Source organism: Jaculus jaculus, chromosome 3 (assembly GCF_020740685.1).
Source record: "Jaculus jaculus isolate mJacJac1 chromosome 3, mJacJac1.mat.Y.cur, whole genome shotgun sequence".
Lineage (NCBI taxonomy): Eukaryota > Metazoa > Chordata > Mammalia > Rodentia > Dipodidae > Jaculus > Jaculus jaculus.
In genome coordinates, this window is record NC_059104.1 from 24,490,546 (window position 1) to 24,506,617 (window position 16,072).

The 16,072-nt window shown below is 37.4% G+C and overlaps 1 pseudogene; it reads right to left on the reverse strand.

Annotated features, from left to right (window-relative positions):
* Window positions 1-14,710: 14,710 nt before the first annotated feature.
* LOC123459739 lies at window positions 14,711-14,811 on the reverse strand (annotated as a pseudogene).
* Window positions 14,812-16,072: the final 1,261 nt, after the last annotated feature.

The following is a 16,072-nucleotide window of genomic DNA, read 5'->3' on the forward strand; positions in this document are numbered from 1 at the left end:
TCTGTCTCTTTCTTTCTGGGGAAGGGGAGCATAGAGGTCAGAGGGAAGCCTTGCCATCAACCTGATTATGTCGTTTGCCAACAGTGAAGCCCAAAGATGCACAAGTCTTTGCCCGACTAGGATTACAGACATCCAGGGCCACCCTTAGATTTCATCTGGGTGTTGGAGACTAGAAGTTGGGTGGTGTCAGGCCCTTCTAGTTGCTCAAGTTCAAGGGTCAAGTACGCTTACCCACAGAGACATCTCCCCAACCACATCATTTCCAAATTCTTCACCTAGATACAAACTGAGCCCATATAAAATATGTTAGACTAAGAATAGAATGGATGTAATATGTTCTAACAATATGTGAGCATTAATATAAATAATGCCATGATTTGTTATATAACTTACTAAATAAACAATAAGCAATAACGGAAGAAAAAAGGAATGATCTTTCTATGTTAGAAGACAAGCAAGAGCCTTTAACTACTGAGCCATTTTTCCAGCCAATTGTAGAATTTAAAACATTATTATTATTATTATTATTATTATTATTATCACCATATTTTGCATGGATACATCATGTGTATACATCTTTTTCCTAATTCCTGCCCCCATTCCAATGGGGCCCCTCCTTAGTGGGTTGCAGATTTTCCCCATGGGGCTGTGGGCTATACATTGTGGGAGTAGTAGTCAGTTGTTTACTTGTTTGTGTTTTTTTTTGGGGGGGGTGTTAGAGGAATGTCTCTAGACATGATGTCTCAACCTGTAGCTCTTGCAATCTTTCCAGCCCCACTTTCCTTAAAATTTTCCGAGTCATGGTGGGTGAATTTTAAGTCTACTTCAGTGATGATCTCTTAGAAGCCTCTGGATCTCTGCTTTGGTAAGTGTTGAGTGTCCTCAGGGTATGTTTTCTACATGATGGTGCTGACTAATTGGTTCACCGTGGAAGCAGCACTCTTGCTCATCTTCCCAATTCCTCTGTGTTTTCAGTTGTGGCTTGGCTGAAGTGTGAGGTGTAGTTTATCTCCCCAGGTGCCACTACCTCTTGAAAAAGTAGAACATATTCTCTAACAGAGAGAACTTAGCAGAGTTTAACTTTAAATATATTTATGATGTTATGTTAAAAGTCTTCTAAATGAGGTGAAGGTTCTTGGGTTCAACGCTAATTAAAACCAGACATTTTTATAGCCTCAAGTTAGCAACTACAACACTTAAAGATTACATAAAAGTTTCACTAATTGTCAATATTAACCAACTCTGTGGTTAATATTTATGAAATGAAGTGCTGGTTGTTTGAAAAAATAAACAAAGTTGATAAATCTCTGGCCAATTTGATAGAGAGAGAGAAAAAAAAAATCTCAAATTCATGAGACCAGAAATAAAAAAAGTAAACATCAAAACTGACACCCATGAAATTAGAAGAAACATCAGGAAATCCTTCCAAAACCTGTATCCTAATAAGTTGGATACTAATCTAGAAGAAATAGATAAATTTCAAGTACATATAACTTACCAAAACTAGACCCAGAGATGATAAACTTCCTAAACAACCCTATTACTTCCAATAAGATTGAACATGTAATTAAAAATCTCCCAACTAAAAATAGTATAGGAACTGACCAACTTTCAGCTAAATTCTATCAAACCTTCATTGAAGAACTAAAGGCAATTTAACTCAAGGTTTTTTTTGCACTAATGGTAAGGAGGAAATGCCCTCCAATTCCTTCTATGAAGGGTACACAACAACAATAGCAAATGATAACCAATATCCCTGATGAATCTAGACATAAAACTTCTCAATACAATCTTGCAAACCAAATTCAGGCATACATCAAAAACATTATCCATCTTGATTAAGCAGACTTAATCCCAGGGATTTAGAGTTGTCTCAACATATAGAAATTGATAACTGTAATACACCAAAAAATTAACTTAAACACAGCAACCACACAGTCATTTCAATAGATGTAGAGAAGTTGTTGATAAAATATAACATCACTTCATTAGCAAGATGCTGCAGAAACTATGAATTAAAGAACCATATGTCACCAAACTAAATGAGGGAAAACCTGAAGATCTCCTACTAAGATCAGGAACAAGACAGGGGTGGCCCCTTTCACCTCTGCTCTTCAATATAGTGCTAGAAATCATAGTCCAAGTGATAAGACAAGAGAACGGAGTAAAAAGCTTTCAAATTGGAAAGAAAGACATGAAACTAGCCCTATTTGCAGATGGCATGATTTTATATATGTGACCCTCAAGACTCCATCAAAAACTTCTATGGGTGATAAACTCTTTCAGCAAGTAGCAGGATAAAAAAATAAACACACAAAAATATCAGCAGCTTTCCTTTTGTTAAAGTATGGCTGTCCCATTTCCAATAGCCACACCAAAAAAAAAAAAAAAAAAAATCTCAGAATTTCACTAATAAAGGAAGAGAAAGACTCATACAATAAAAACATTTAAAAACCTGAAGAAAGAAATTGAGGATGATACAGGAAGATGGAAAGACCTCCCATGCTTATATATTGGAAGAAACAACATTGTAAAAACGACCATTCTACCAAAAGCAATTTGCAGATTCAATGCAACTTTCTTCACAGAGACAGAAAAAATAATCCAAAAGTATTAGAGAATTACAGAAGCCCTAAAACCTTCCAAACATATTCTTAGCAAAAGAAACATCAGGAGCTATCACCATACCTGATTTCAAATAATACTACAAAGTCAGGGTAATAAAAATAGCATGGTACTGGCACAAAATCAGACATATAGTTTAATGGAACTGAATGGAAGTGGTAGGCCTTAGTTCAAGAAAATACAGCTACCAGGTCCTTTACAAAGAAACTAGCAATGTACACTGGAAAAAAAAAGACAGCATTTTCAACAAATGGTGCTTGAGAAATTAAATTCCATATGATAAAACTAGACTTACTACTATCACCATGAACAAAAATCAACTCTAAGTGGATTAAGGACCTGGACCTCTAAAACAATTGGTGTGGGGGAGTTAGGATAACTCTACAAGGTGAAAGAATGGGAAAAGACTTTGTGGGGAAAAAACAAAAAACAAAAAACAGTAGCTGGAAAAATTAAGCAAACACTCAAAAAGTGAGATTTCATGAATCTATAAAGCCTTTGTACAGACAAAAATACCAAAAACAGAGCCAAAAGACAACTCACACAATGGTATAAAATCTTTGTCAGCTACACCTTCAACAAAGACCTAATATCTAGCATCTGGAAAGCACACACACACACACACACACACACACACACACACACACACACACAAACACAAACACACACACCAAACAATCTACTCAGAAATGAGGTAGAGAATTAAACAGAGAATTCTGAAAGAGGAAATACAAACAGCCAATACTCATTTAAAATTTTTTCTGCATCCTTCATCATCAGTGAAATGCAGATTAAAACAATTTTGAAATTTCATCTTACTCCAATAAAGATGTTAATCATCAAAACATCAAATCCAGCAAATGCTGCTGATGCTGTGGGGAGATACACCCTTACTCACTGCTGGTGGAAATGCAAACTGGTAAGACCACTACGGATCAATTTGAAGACTTCTGAAAAAGATGAAAATTGATTTACTATTCTTTTTTAATGTATTTCCCCAACTAGACACAGGTGCTTTACTGAAGCTTGCCCGAAGCTGCCTGGCAGGAGGTGGTGTTACTGAGGGAAGATTCTAGAGTCCATCCCTAAGGTATTACTGGGCACAAATATGATTTCCAGGTCAGAGGTAGGAAGAGCAGCTTGATCTCTGCCTGTGGTTTCTGTTCTTTCTTGTTTGCTTTTTGGTGTCCTGACTGGTGGAGATTTCTCTCTGATTGGATTTGTGAAAGGGGAGCAGTTTCTCCTGCCATTATGGAACTTCTCCTGGATCTGTAAGCTCATAAACTATGCCTGTTTTGGAAGTTCATCCCAGCAACATGGAGCTAATTACAACACCCTCTGAAGCATCCCATTCTTCAGTATATACCCTAAAGACTCTACCCCCTACTTCAGAGTTAGTTGCTCAACCATGTTTATCACTTCTCTACTCATAATAGCTAGGAATTGGAATCAACCCAGATGTCCATGGACAGATGAATGGATAACAAAGATGTATTACATTTACACAATTGAATTCTACTCAGAACTAAAGAAAAATAAATTGTAAAATTCACAGGAAAGTGGATGGTCTTGGAAAATATCATCCTAAATGAGTAACACAGACTAAGAAAGCTGAATATCACATGCTTTCTCTCATATGCAGCTCCTAAACTAGACCAGCAGAAGAGGAGTGTAAAAGGGAGTGAGCATTAGGAATATGGGTGTGTAACTCAAATGAGAACAGGTTAAATAGGAACCAGGGAGGAAGGTGAGGAGGGGATACCAGGCAAACCATAGTGGTACCCAACCTAGGTTGGTAACCAATGGCTTTCTGATTGGTGAAGAAATATGCTCAGTGGAAAGAAAGTCATAGTTGGAAATGGGAACCAAGTCAGATTCCTGTGGAGACCAAATTATGGACATAAGGAGAAGTTCCCACTAGTCTTTAACCAAAAGGAGATTTTTTTCTAAATTAATAATGTTTATCCCCTTTAACTTAGTGTGACTTCACTCTCCATTGGAGAATCTGCTTTTCTTTTTCTTTTTTTTAAATTAATTATGGACAGACAATATGGAAACATCATGTATTGGTACCATCCTTTCCCTCATCCTGCCATCTTTTTGAAAGGGGTCCTCCTCATTGGGGTCACAAATTATCCAAGTGGGTATTGTGGCTTTTGTGTTATGGGAATATTAGTCAGTTATTGATGAGTGGCAGTGCCTCTGGGCATGATGTCCCAATTTGTGGCTCTTACAATCTTTCTGCCTCCTCTTCCAAAAAATGCCCTGAGCTATGGTAGGTGTATTATAAGTCTGTTTCAGTGAAGGGCTCTTAAGAGCCTCTGGATCTCTGCTTTTGTAGGTGTTGAATATCCTCAGTGTCTCTCCCCTTCACCCTGGAGCTGATTATCAAGTCTGCCATGGAAGCAGCATTCCTGGTCATCTCTCCAATTCCTCTATGGTTTCAGCTCAGGCTAGGCTGAAGTGTGATGGGTAGGTAATCTCCTCAGGTCATGTTCTCATCTGAAAAAAAAAAAAAAAAGAGAGAGAAGCAGACTCTCCAGGGAAGAGTGAAATCAGCACAGATTAAATGGGATAAGTATTATTAATTTAGAGAGGATATGATGGATGTAGTCCCTCATTTTGCTGACAATGGGGAGCAAATCATTATCTGAATGAGATTCTGACCTGTTTTCCAGTTTCAGACACAGGATCCTTTCCACTGAGCAGATCTCTTAGCTAATCAGAAACCTATCAGTTACCCACCAAGGCTGTGTGCCACTACTGCACTTGTGTGTACATCACTTCCGGCTGTTTCCTTCTGAAACTTCAGGTTGCTAATTTCTAGCTTTACAGCATTGTAATCTGATAGGATGCATGAAATTATGCCAATTTTCCTGAATATATGTAGGCAGGCTTTATGTCCTAACTTATGATGTATTTTGGAGAAGGTTCCATGGGCTGCTGAGAAGAACGTGTACTTCGTAGAGCTGGGGTGAAAAGTTCTGTAGATGTCTGTTAGATCTAGTCGATGTACAGTGCCTTTGAGCTCTCTTACTGCCCTGTTGGTTTTCTGTGTGGATGATCTACCTATTGATGATAGTGGAGTACTGAATCCCCAACTGTGATGGTGTTCGTGTCTATTTCTCTTTTGATGTCAAGTAAATTTTGTCGGAACAGACTCAGTGGTGGTGGGGGGGGTGTTGAAAGAGGGAAGGTGGGGCTTAAGGTCCTCAACAGACACAGTGACAGGTGTAGTGGGGCATTCTGGGAGACTGAGTTAGTGCTGGGGTTACGGTTAAGGTCAGCATGTAACAGAGAAACTGGTTAGGGTGTGTGCCAGCTGAGGCAAGCTGTTGGGGGAAGCTGAAGTTCTTGTGGGCTACACAAGAATGTGGCCATCAGCGAATTCCCAAGCGTGCCCCTCTGTGCCCACCCACTGGAGGTCTGCCAAACCCTACTCACACTAGAGCTGCACAGTTCTTGCCTGGCATTATCCTGAGAGCCGAAGCGTGGTTAGGTGGGTGCTATTTTGGTTGGAAGTGCACAACTTGGACTTTAGTATCATATCCCAGCTGGTATATTGTGTTTATTCTGAATTGTATAGCATTAAGTCCATAAAGATGTATTTAATCTCATGATTGAAACAACTAGTTTCTCTGGGTTGCCCTTTATGAGCCACGAAACAATGAGCATTGTCAGTTGCAAACGTTGTCCACATTTTGTTCAAAGAATTAAATGCAATGTTGGTAGGGGAAGGGGAGGGGCAAACACAAAACTGAACCCAAAATGAATTGGTGCCATAGAAACCTTTATCCTTGAATATAGACTAAAAGTTTGAAATTTCAACCATGGGAGGTGCACCTGAAATGAAGGGACCTGGAAAGTGTGGTATGAAACCTAACCTTATTATTTTTTTTATTATTATTTTGGCTTTGGCCTATAACTCAGAATCGGTTACCACCCACAAGGAGCTGTTGATCAGAGACCTACAAGGTTCCCAAAACAAGACAGGCTTGTGTCAAAACACTTGAGTACCCACCTGAGGTAAATGGTAAGATCCTACTGCTGAAGCACTACAGGCTGCCTGCATGGAACACAGTACGCCTGGCTGGAATCTGGAAGAGAGCCAGTCCCCAGAGAGTCAGCCTGCCTAGTGCTGGAAAGGGCTACATGAGTTATGGGGATAAAGTGTATGTAAGGTATCTAAGCTACTCAGAAACAAACACCCTGAGGAGTTGTATACACACACGTGCAATAGTAGCAAAGAGCCTTGGTGGGTAACCAATAGCTTTCGGATTGGTTAAGATTTCTGCTCAGTGGAAAGCAACCCATTTCCAGAACTGAAAACCAGGTCAGAATCCTATGGAGACAAAGGTTATGCTCTCCAATGTCAAGCTCCCACTAATCATCACCTAACAAAGGTGTTACGTCCATCAAATTCTTCCTAAAGGAAATAATGCTTATCCCATTATATCATCCAGGCTCCAGCTGAAACCACCGAGGAACTGGGGAGATGAACAAGAGTGTTGTTTCCATGCTGAACTTGATAATTAGTGCGAGGGTGAAGTAGACATACTCTGAGGATACTCAACACTTAACCAAAGCAGATCCAGATGCTCCTAAGATCTCATCTCTGAAGTAGATTTGAAACACACCCACCATAGGTCACCCCAGTAACTGCTGCTCCCACAACATCGAACCCACAATTCCATGGGAAATACCATCAAGCCCACTGAGAGTGCCCCATGGAATGGGGACAGTGACAGAGGAAAGGATGGTATGAACACATGATGTATGCATATTAAGTATGTCCATAATTAACAAAATAAAAATAAAAACATGCAAATAACAAACATAAAAGCCAAATGAGGAATCTGGAATCAGTTCATTTCAGTAGTGTTACCAGTACCAAGCTCCATATATTGTTCTAATAATCTCTTCAATACTCCAGTTTATGGTATACATTTCTAACCTGTTCCCTTTAGTCATCAATAGTTCTTTGTGCAACTCTTAACGACTGCTACTTCCAATCACTCCTCCAGAATATAAATGCTTTTGGCTCTTACAAAATAATTATTTCTTCAAACTAGGCTGTATAAAACAATTTGAAAAATATTAAGGCTTTTTGAAGCTAATTTCATTTTTGCCTCATACAAGTTTCACTATTATCTCATTTCTTAATCAAAATTCAAGGACTACAATTCACAGGACTCTATCTCTTCTGGTATTTTCACTTAGCATTTTAATTACTCCATTTAGCTTTAGCATGCATAAGCTCTTGTGTGCTCATAAACCTTCTTTGCTCTACTCAACTTAAGGACTCTTTAGTCCTGTTATATATTTCTTTGAAATATTCCTATTGAAGTTTAAGTAATTCCTACAGAATTCCTTTTCTGAATTTGTTCATACATGTTTTTTTTTTTCCCTGCTCACAAGTATAAGTACAACAAAGTTCAGAAGAGTATTCCATAGACATTTGTGTAACTTTGAGATAGTTAAAGCTAACAAAGTTATGGATGATAATAATAATAATAATTTCAATTACTAAGTTAAAAAGCATACAGAAGCCATTAAAATATACTATTTCAAAGACACATGAAAGAGTAGACATTACTTCAGATTATGCTAAAATTGTTTTTAAAAAAGATCTAATTATTGCAGAGCAAAAAAAAAAAGTAAGGCAATAATTCAACTAAAGAAGGTTAAGATTTAAAATGAGAATGATAAAATATCATTAAAAAATTAAATCATGCCAAAAGAATTTGAAAATATGATGTATATATACTTATTTAATTAATTTTATTGACAAACTGTTGATATTTCTGAAGTTGATAGATTCAATTGGGCAATCAAAATATAGCCTGACTTCGCTGCAGAAACTGAAAGACTGTTTACAAAGTGTACATGGAAATGTTAGGGTATATAAATATTCAAATCAATCCTAAAAAATAATTTTATAAAGTCCACGGGACTCACAAATCTGATATTGAAATCACCTATAAACCTTTAGCGAACTTAGCAGCATAAAGTGGATAGGACAGTATATTGATGAAAACAGAAATACAACTAAACAAAAAACTTTCAGTTAATATTGAGCAGAGTTTTTTTTTTAGTGTCAGAAAAACTGAGTGTAGTAAGTAAGGAATTTTTGACAAATGGTCCTGTCTTCTCTGGCTGTCTATGTGTAGCATAGCAAACAAACATTTTCCTCAAAATTGATCCCATAACACATGTAAAATCTAAAACAATAAAACTAATCAAATAAAATAAGAAAGTTTATCTCTGTGACATTGGCATAGATTATACATAGTTCTTGAGTTAAGACCCCAGAACTGTAAATGCATCCATGTGTGTGTGAATGAATTTAGGAAATACTAGTAATGTTAGGTGTCAACAGACATTACTGAAAAAATAACAAAGGCAATTCAATACATGGAGAGAAAAGTATTTACAAGTGCCGACTTGATTGAACTTTGCTATTTAAATATTGAAGAATAGGCACAGCTGTACAATTTATCAATAACCCTAATAAAATGGGTAAAACCTTTGAAAACGCCTATGTAAAATCTGATTATTCATTGAATGTGGAACATATGGTTACAGGAGAGGTTGGTGAAAGTAAGTCACTAGGGGCAGTCCCCAGTCTTTGTTAATTTCTACTTCCAGGCCTTCTGTACTGTGACTAGGTTTCAAACTGAAATTCCACTGTCATGATCTGAAATGCTTCATTTTGTGAGCTTAAACAAATCTTTCCTTGTTTGTTATTTCTCCCCTGCATTCTGTCACAGCCATAAGAAAGTAATATTAAGAGGATTAAGCCATGTTACAGTTGCCTCCTCATTTCTTACACCAAACACCATACAAGAAGCAGCCTATAGAAAGGAAGGAATTTTTATTTATTGGCTTTGAGTTTCAAGGGGAAGCTTGGTCAAGGTGGAGGAAGCATGGCAGAGTAGGCCATCACATGATGTTCCAGCAGCAAGAAAGTATGATGGAGCTGGCTCTGAATGTACAGTGGTATAGCTTAATAAACCACAAGGTCTGCTTCCAGAGATGTACCTTCTGCAGCAAGAAGGGTTGCCCATCCAAAAGATTCAACAATATTCTCACATTACTACATTACCACCAACTGGGGACCAAGTAGTCACAATACGTCAGCCTAAAGAAGACATTTTACTCAAACCACCACGAGTAATGCCCTTTTGAAGATCAAGAGAAACATGCAGAATTAGAACAAATGAAATGATCAGGAGCTCTCTTTCCTCTTCTAAGTTTAAATTCATGACTGTTTGGGTCTTGTCAGATAAGCCATAATAAATGCAAATTTGAAAATACATTGGAGGGGCTGGAGAGATTTCTTGGTGGTTAAGGTGCTTGCCTGCAATGCCAAAGGAACTTGATTTGATTCCCCAAGACCCATGTAAGCCAGATGCACAAGGTGATACATGCATCTGGAGTTTGTTTACAGTGGCTGGAGGCCCTGGTGAGCCCATGCTATTTCTCTCTATCTCTCTCTCCCTCTTTCCCTGTCTCTCTCTTTCTCTCTCTCTCCTCTCTCTCTCTCCCTCTTTCCCTCTCTCTCTCTTTCTCTCTCTCTCCTCTCTCTCTCTCCCTCTTCCCCTTTCTCAAATAAATAAATAGGCAAATAAATAAAAAAGAAAATCCATTGGAGATTATTTAGATCTTGGATAGTTTTTAAAATTATTGGGGAATGAATGATAACACAGAAAACATGAGATAAAGTACTAAACACCTATACATGTATTAAACATCAGGTATGAATGCTGATATGAGATTACTTCAGATAATGAAACTGCATTATATATTTATTTATTTATTTATTTAGTCATTGTTTTTTCAAGGTAATGTCTCAGTAGCCCATGCTGACCCATGTAGTGTCAGGGTGGCCTCAAACTCATGGTGATCCACCTACCTCTGCTTCCCGAGTACTGGGATTAAAGGTGTGTGCCATCCCGTTCAGCTCATGAAATTACACATTTTAGCCTGAACAGTTGCTTGATCATGTGAAGTCATTTGGGATCAAAATGATGATCAGGATTTTCATGTGCACCCAACATGCCACAAGCACTAACTTCTTTCCCAGCATTAATACTATGAAGGACATAATGGATGGCTTGGAATTGTGCTTTGAAGTATCTCACAGAAACATTATCACAGTTTTCACTCTGTCTGTGAATAACACATGTGAAGCTTGGCAATAGCCACCAGATATTTTGCTCAGTCATTCTTGTGATTCCTGAGATACTTATGTCCATGTGCATTGCAAGGAAATCTGGAGCAATGTAATTTAAATAAATTTTAATGAAAAATTAACATGTAGCATTGATTTTCAGGAAATTTGATTACATGTTAGTAGGATATGTGATTACATAGTTAATTTTAGTCACTTTAAAAAGTTATTAATTTTAAGCCTTGGAATAAAATCTTCCCAAATCAATCTTTCGTGAGAATCAAAAAAATATAATATTACATGAGATACCCCTCTATAACATACATAAAATGTTGGGGGGTATTATTTCCCAGTTAATTGCTTTATATTACCAAACATGCTTTAAAAACTAATATGATGGGCTGAAAAGATTGCACAGTAGTTAAGGTGCTTGCTTGCAAACCCCAATGACCCAGGTTTGATACCCACATAAAGCCAGTTGCACAAATTATTGCATGCATCTGGAATTTGTTTACAGTGGCTGGAGGCCCTGACATACCCATTCTCTGTCTGTCTCTCTTTACTCTATCTCTCTGTTTTATAATTAATTAATTAATTAATTAAAAGTAAGATTCATAAAAAACCTACATAGGAACCCCAGTTCATCTCTTAAAATAAGACTATTGAATGGTGTCACCAGCAGTTAACATAGTTCTTTCTACCTTAATTAAAATAATCAGAGTAATCCCACATAGGCATGCACAGAGCTCACCTCAACAGTCATAGGTGATTCTAGGTACTGTCAGATTAACAATCAATAGAAACCTTCACAGATGGATTCAAAATCCCCACACTGTTAATTCTGTCTCTAGAAGATATAAACATAGGACTATCTCAAATGGTCTATAACTTATGGTGGAGTCATATGTTTTGGGAAGTATAGTTTAGGAAAAGCTAAATAATGTTCTCTCTCTCTTTCTTTCTCAAATAAATAAATGTATTTTGAAATAAAAATAAAATAAAATACCTATTTGAAAAGTACACTACTAAAACATTGTGATATGAAATGAATTTGAAGAATTTAATTGGATTTTCAACTACCACTAAAGAATTTTATGTATCTGATGAGCAGATGCAGATTCATTTTAGAGATCATCATACTGCCAGATAACCAGCTAAGATCGCATTGTGGTCATGAAGCTAAAGTGAAAACAAATTACATCACTGCTGACATTTTCTAACATATTAATGATGAGCAATGAAGCCCTGATGAGGAAAATATAAGAGGAAAACAAAAAGCTAGTGGCATTAGATAGAGAATTTTAATTTTCCAAGGAAAAAGAAATACTTATTCAAGAATTTTTATCAAAATCTAGCCTAGTGTGGTCACTCACACCTTTAATCCCAGAAGGGGGTAGGCGTAGGCAGGTAGGATCACGGTGAGTTTGAAGCTAGTCTTGGCTACAGACTTCCAGGTCAGCCTTTGCTGGAGCAAGACCCTGTCTCAAAAACAAACAAAAGAGAAATTGCACACACTCACAAAGAATTTAATCAGAATCAAAAGGGCATATTTTAAATATAATAAGAATCATATGTGTTTGCTGTTTTGACCCAAATTGACATTCATCTAACAAATTTAGCACATATTCCTTTCACCATTTTCATAGTTCAGGAGTGAAAGGCCTGGCGGGTGAATGGGTTGATGGAGAAGCACCTATGACAGAGGTCAACTTGCCAGTTGCAAGCTCACAAGGCTTCTGGCCAAATTCACTTTCCTCAAAGCTACGGAACCCAGAGAGCAGTTTTGCTTCTGTAAGATCAGTGGCAAAATAATCTTGGGTTCCAGACCCCATTTCAAAGAGCTAACTAGATTATAGGAAACCTGCTAACATGGATAATTTTCTTTCTGTTAGCTTAAAGCCAACATATGTAAAATTTCTTCATCTCTGCAGTATAAGAAAATGAAGTTCAAAGACTGCTATCCCAACTCCTTTGTTGGATTCTGTTGGTTGTGATCAAGTTACAGGTTTCATTTATTGTAAGTGTATAGGAATCATTTTAGAAATTTGTCTATCACACAAAAGGTTGCTGCCTTCAAAATATTTATCTGGAAACTACTGTTCAAGATAACTTCTCAGATATGACTTAGGGAGAAATATTTCTAAATTAAGCTTTCAATATCAATTCTTTTGTATTACTGGGCCTCTTGCCTCTTGCTGCTGCAGCAACCTTGAGACGCACGTACCATTTTGTGCATCTGGCTTTACATGCGTACTGGGGAACTGAACCTGAGTCTGCAGGTTTTACAAGCAAGTGCCTTTCACCACTGAGCCATCTCCAAGCCTCCAAATATTTGAGGAAAGAATACTGATCACTATGTAAAAACATAATGCTGATGTTCAGAAAACAAACATTATGATATGCTTGTGTCTTCTGCATTGTTTTTTAATGTTCATTATTATTATTATTACTATTATTAACCTGTCTCATATGAATATATCATATGTTACCCTTTTTCCCTCTACTTTATCCCCATTCTTGTAGTGGATGCTCTTCAGTGGGGTTTCAGGTATTTCCCATGGGGTTGTGGTTTATGCATTATGGGAGCAGTAGTCAGTTATTTGTGGGGGGAAGGACTGTCTTTGGGCATGATGTCTCAACCTGCTGCTCTTATAATCTTTTTGTTCCCTGTTATGCAAAATTCCCTGAGCCAGGGTGGGTGAGTTTTAATTATGTTTTGGTGATGAACTCTTACGAGCTTCTGGATCTCTGCTTTGGTAGGTGTTGAGTATCCTTAGGGTCTGTCTCCTACACTCTGGTGCCTGTTTATCAGGTTCACCATGGAAGCAGCACTCTTGCTCCTCACTCCAACTCCCCTGTGTTTACAGCTGTGGCTTGGCTAAAATATGAGAGGTAGTTTAATCTGCTCTGGTCTTGCTACCTTTTGAAAAATAAGAGATTCTCCAATGTAGAGTGACGTCAGCATAGTTTAATGAGATAAGCATTGTTAATTTAGGGAGAATTTGATGTATGTAGCCCCTCTTTTAGACAAAGGCTAGTAAAAACTTGACACTGGATAACGTAATCTTTGTCTCCATAGGATTCTGATCTGGTTCCCAATTCCAGATACGAGTTCCTTTTACACTGAGCAGATCGCTTAGCCAATCAGAAAGCTATTGGTTACCCACTGAGGCTGTGTGCCACCATTGTACTGGCATGTACATCGTGTCAGGGTGTTTGCTTCTGAGTAGCTTAGACCTCTCAGTGCTCAGACTGTTGTTGGCCATTTTTCCCCAGGAGTTTATGACAAGCTTTCAAGCACTAGACAGGCTAACTGGCTAAGGATTGGCTTTCCTCTGAATTCCTGCCAGTTTTTTCTATGCTCTCTGCCAGCATCATATGGTGTCTTGAGCATATAGCTACAGGATCTTAGCTTTTGTCTCAGGTGGGTTAATGCTTTGACAGAAAGCTGTCTTGATTTGGGGACCTGGTAGCTTTCTTTGATCAATGTGGATAGCAACAAATTTCTGGTTCATGGAGTTACATGTCAGACACAGAAAAAAACAATCCTTTTAAATTTAGGCTTCATCTCACCCTCACCAGAGCCCTACATTTCATGTGCACCCCCTTACTCCTTTTGAGGGTTATATGTTTTAGTCTATCTCCAAGGATAAAGGTTTCAATGGTATCATCTCATTTTGGATTGAATTTTATGTTTGTTCCTCATCCTCTCCTTGCCCACCCCCAAACCCTCCACCTCTATTGACTGGGCCTTGACTTGTCTATCAGGTATGTCAGCAACTAGAGCAGGTCCGGGTTAGGAACCACACATAAGTGACACCATGTGGTATTTGTCTTTCTGTGATAGTGTTCACTGAGTATGTTCTGTTTCAAGTCTGCCCATTTTTGTAATCTTGTATATTTTTTTTTCTTAAAAATATGGAATGCTTCATGAATTTATACATCATCTTTGTTAAGGGCCATGCTAATCTTCTCTGAATAATTCAATTTTACTTTCCGTGCTGCTGAAGCGAGTGTGCCTTCCGTATTCTTACCGTGTTCTCTAAGAGTACATTATTGAGGTAAAATATTCAACTTTACCATTCAATATAGTTGAAATAAAATTATTTAAAATGTGTTTATATTTAATGTTTTAATACAATAACATACTGGTAATTGTAGAATTGTGTTTCTTATGTGGAACAATTTTATTCAAGTTCAATACTTATAAAACTCACTTCTTGCAAAGGGTGCCATTCTCTGTTTACTTAACTGTATACTAAGTTAGGCCATTACAAATTTACATTATGCTTCTCTTACATATATCAACTGTATTCTAGGTTAGTATATGCTTCTACATTATAAATTTACAATAAGTACTGGTTGTACATATTACTGGAAGACAGAGTTATAAATAGAAACATACGCCATAGATGATGATTGCATAATTGGGATTTCATGTTTAATGGAGTGAATTTTTAGTTCTCAGGATCAGAGGCACTCTTCATCCACCCTTCTTGGTTTATGATAATACACTGTGTTTTTATTCATCTAAAGAGTCTACTGTTTTGTTTACCTTTGTTTGTCAACAGTCATTCTGATTTCCTTTTAGTGAAAAAGGCACAATTTGTCCTTAAGTTCAAATCTAAGTGAAAGCCATCCCCAAACTGAGTTGTCCTACAGAATTACCAGAATTACTCCGGTATTGATAATTGAAGCTGGAGGCAAATGTATTTTTCACAATTATAATCAAAGGTGCAGCCTGGGACTCAAGGGTAAAGATGGTTCTGGAATATGGAAACTGAGGGTTGAGGAGTGTATGTCCTCCCTGATGTTGTGAGCCCTGAGACGTGTTTGAAACACCTGGCCAAACTAGCAAGCATTGTTTCGTAGCTTAAACTCTGGCAGAGAAGAAGAAAATATTTTATTTTTGTGTTTCATGAAGTATGATGTTCTGATCCAACATTTGAAAATATTTGTTTACACGTGATTGTAACTGTTGCAAAAGAACTGTGTGTATGTACCATTGACAGAACATTCTATTAACACTCATGCAAAACATTCCGGAGACACAGGATCAAGGCGTCTACTGGCACATTACTGTCCCTTTGTTATTTTTTAAACAGTGTCCTTTATATTTTGTGATTCAGTCACTCCTATGACATTAAATTTGATCCTGAACATTTTACCACCTTACAGTGAACTTTCATTTCCTACTTTCTTATCTGTTTGTAGCAGCTCATATTTATCAGATGTTCAATAACATCATAGCCTGAGAGTGATAAGAATTTTGCT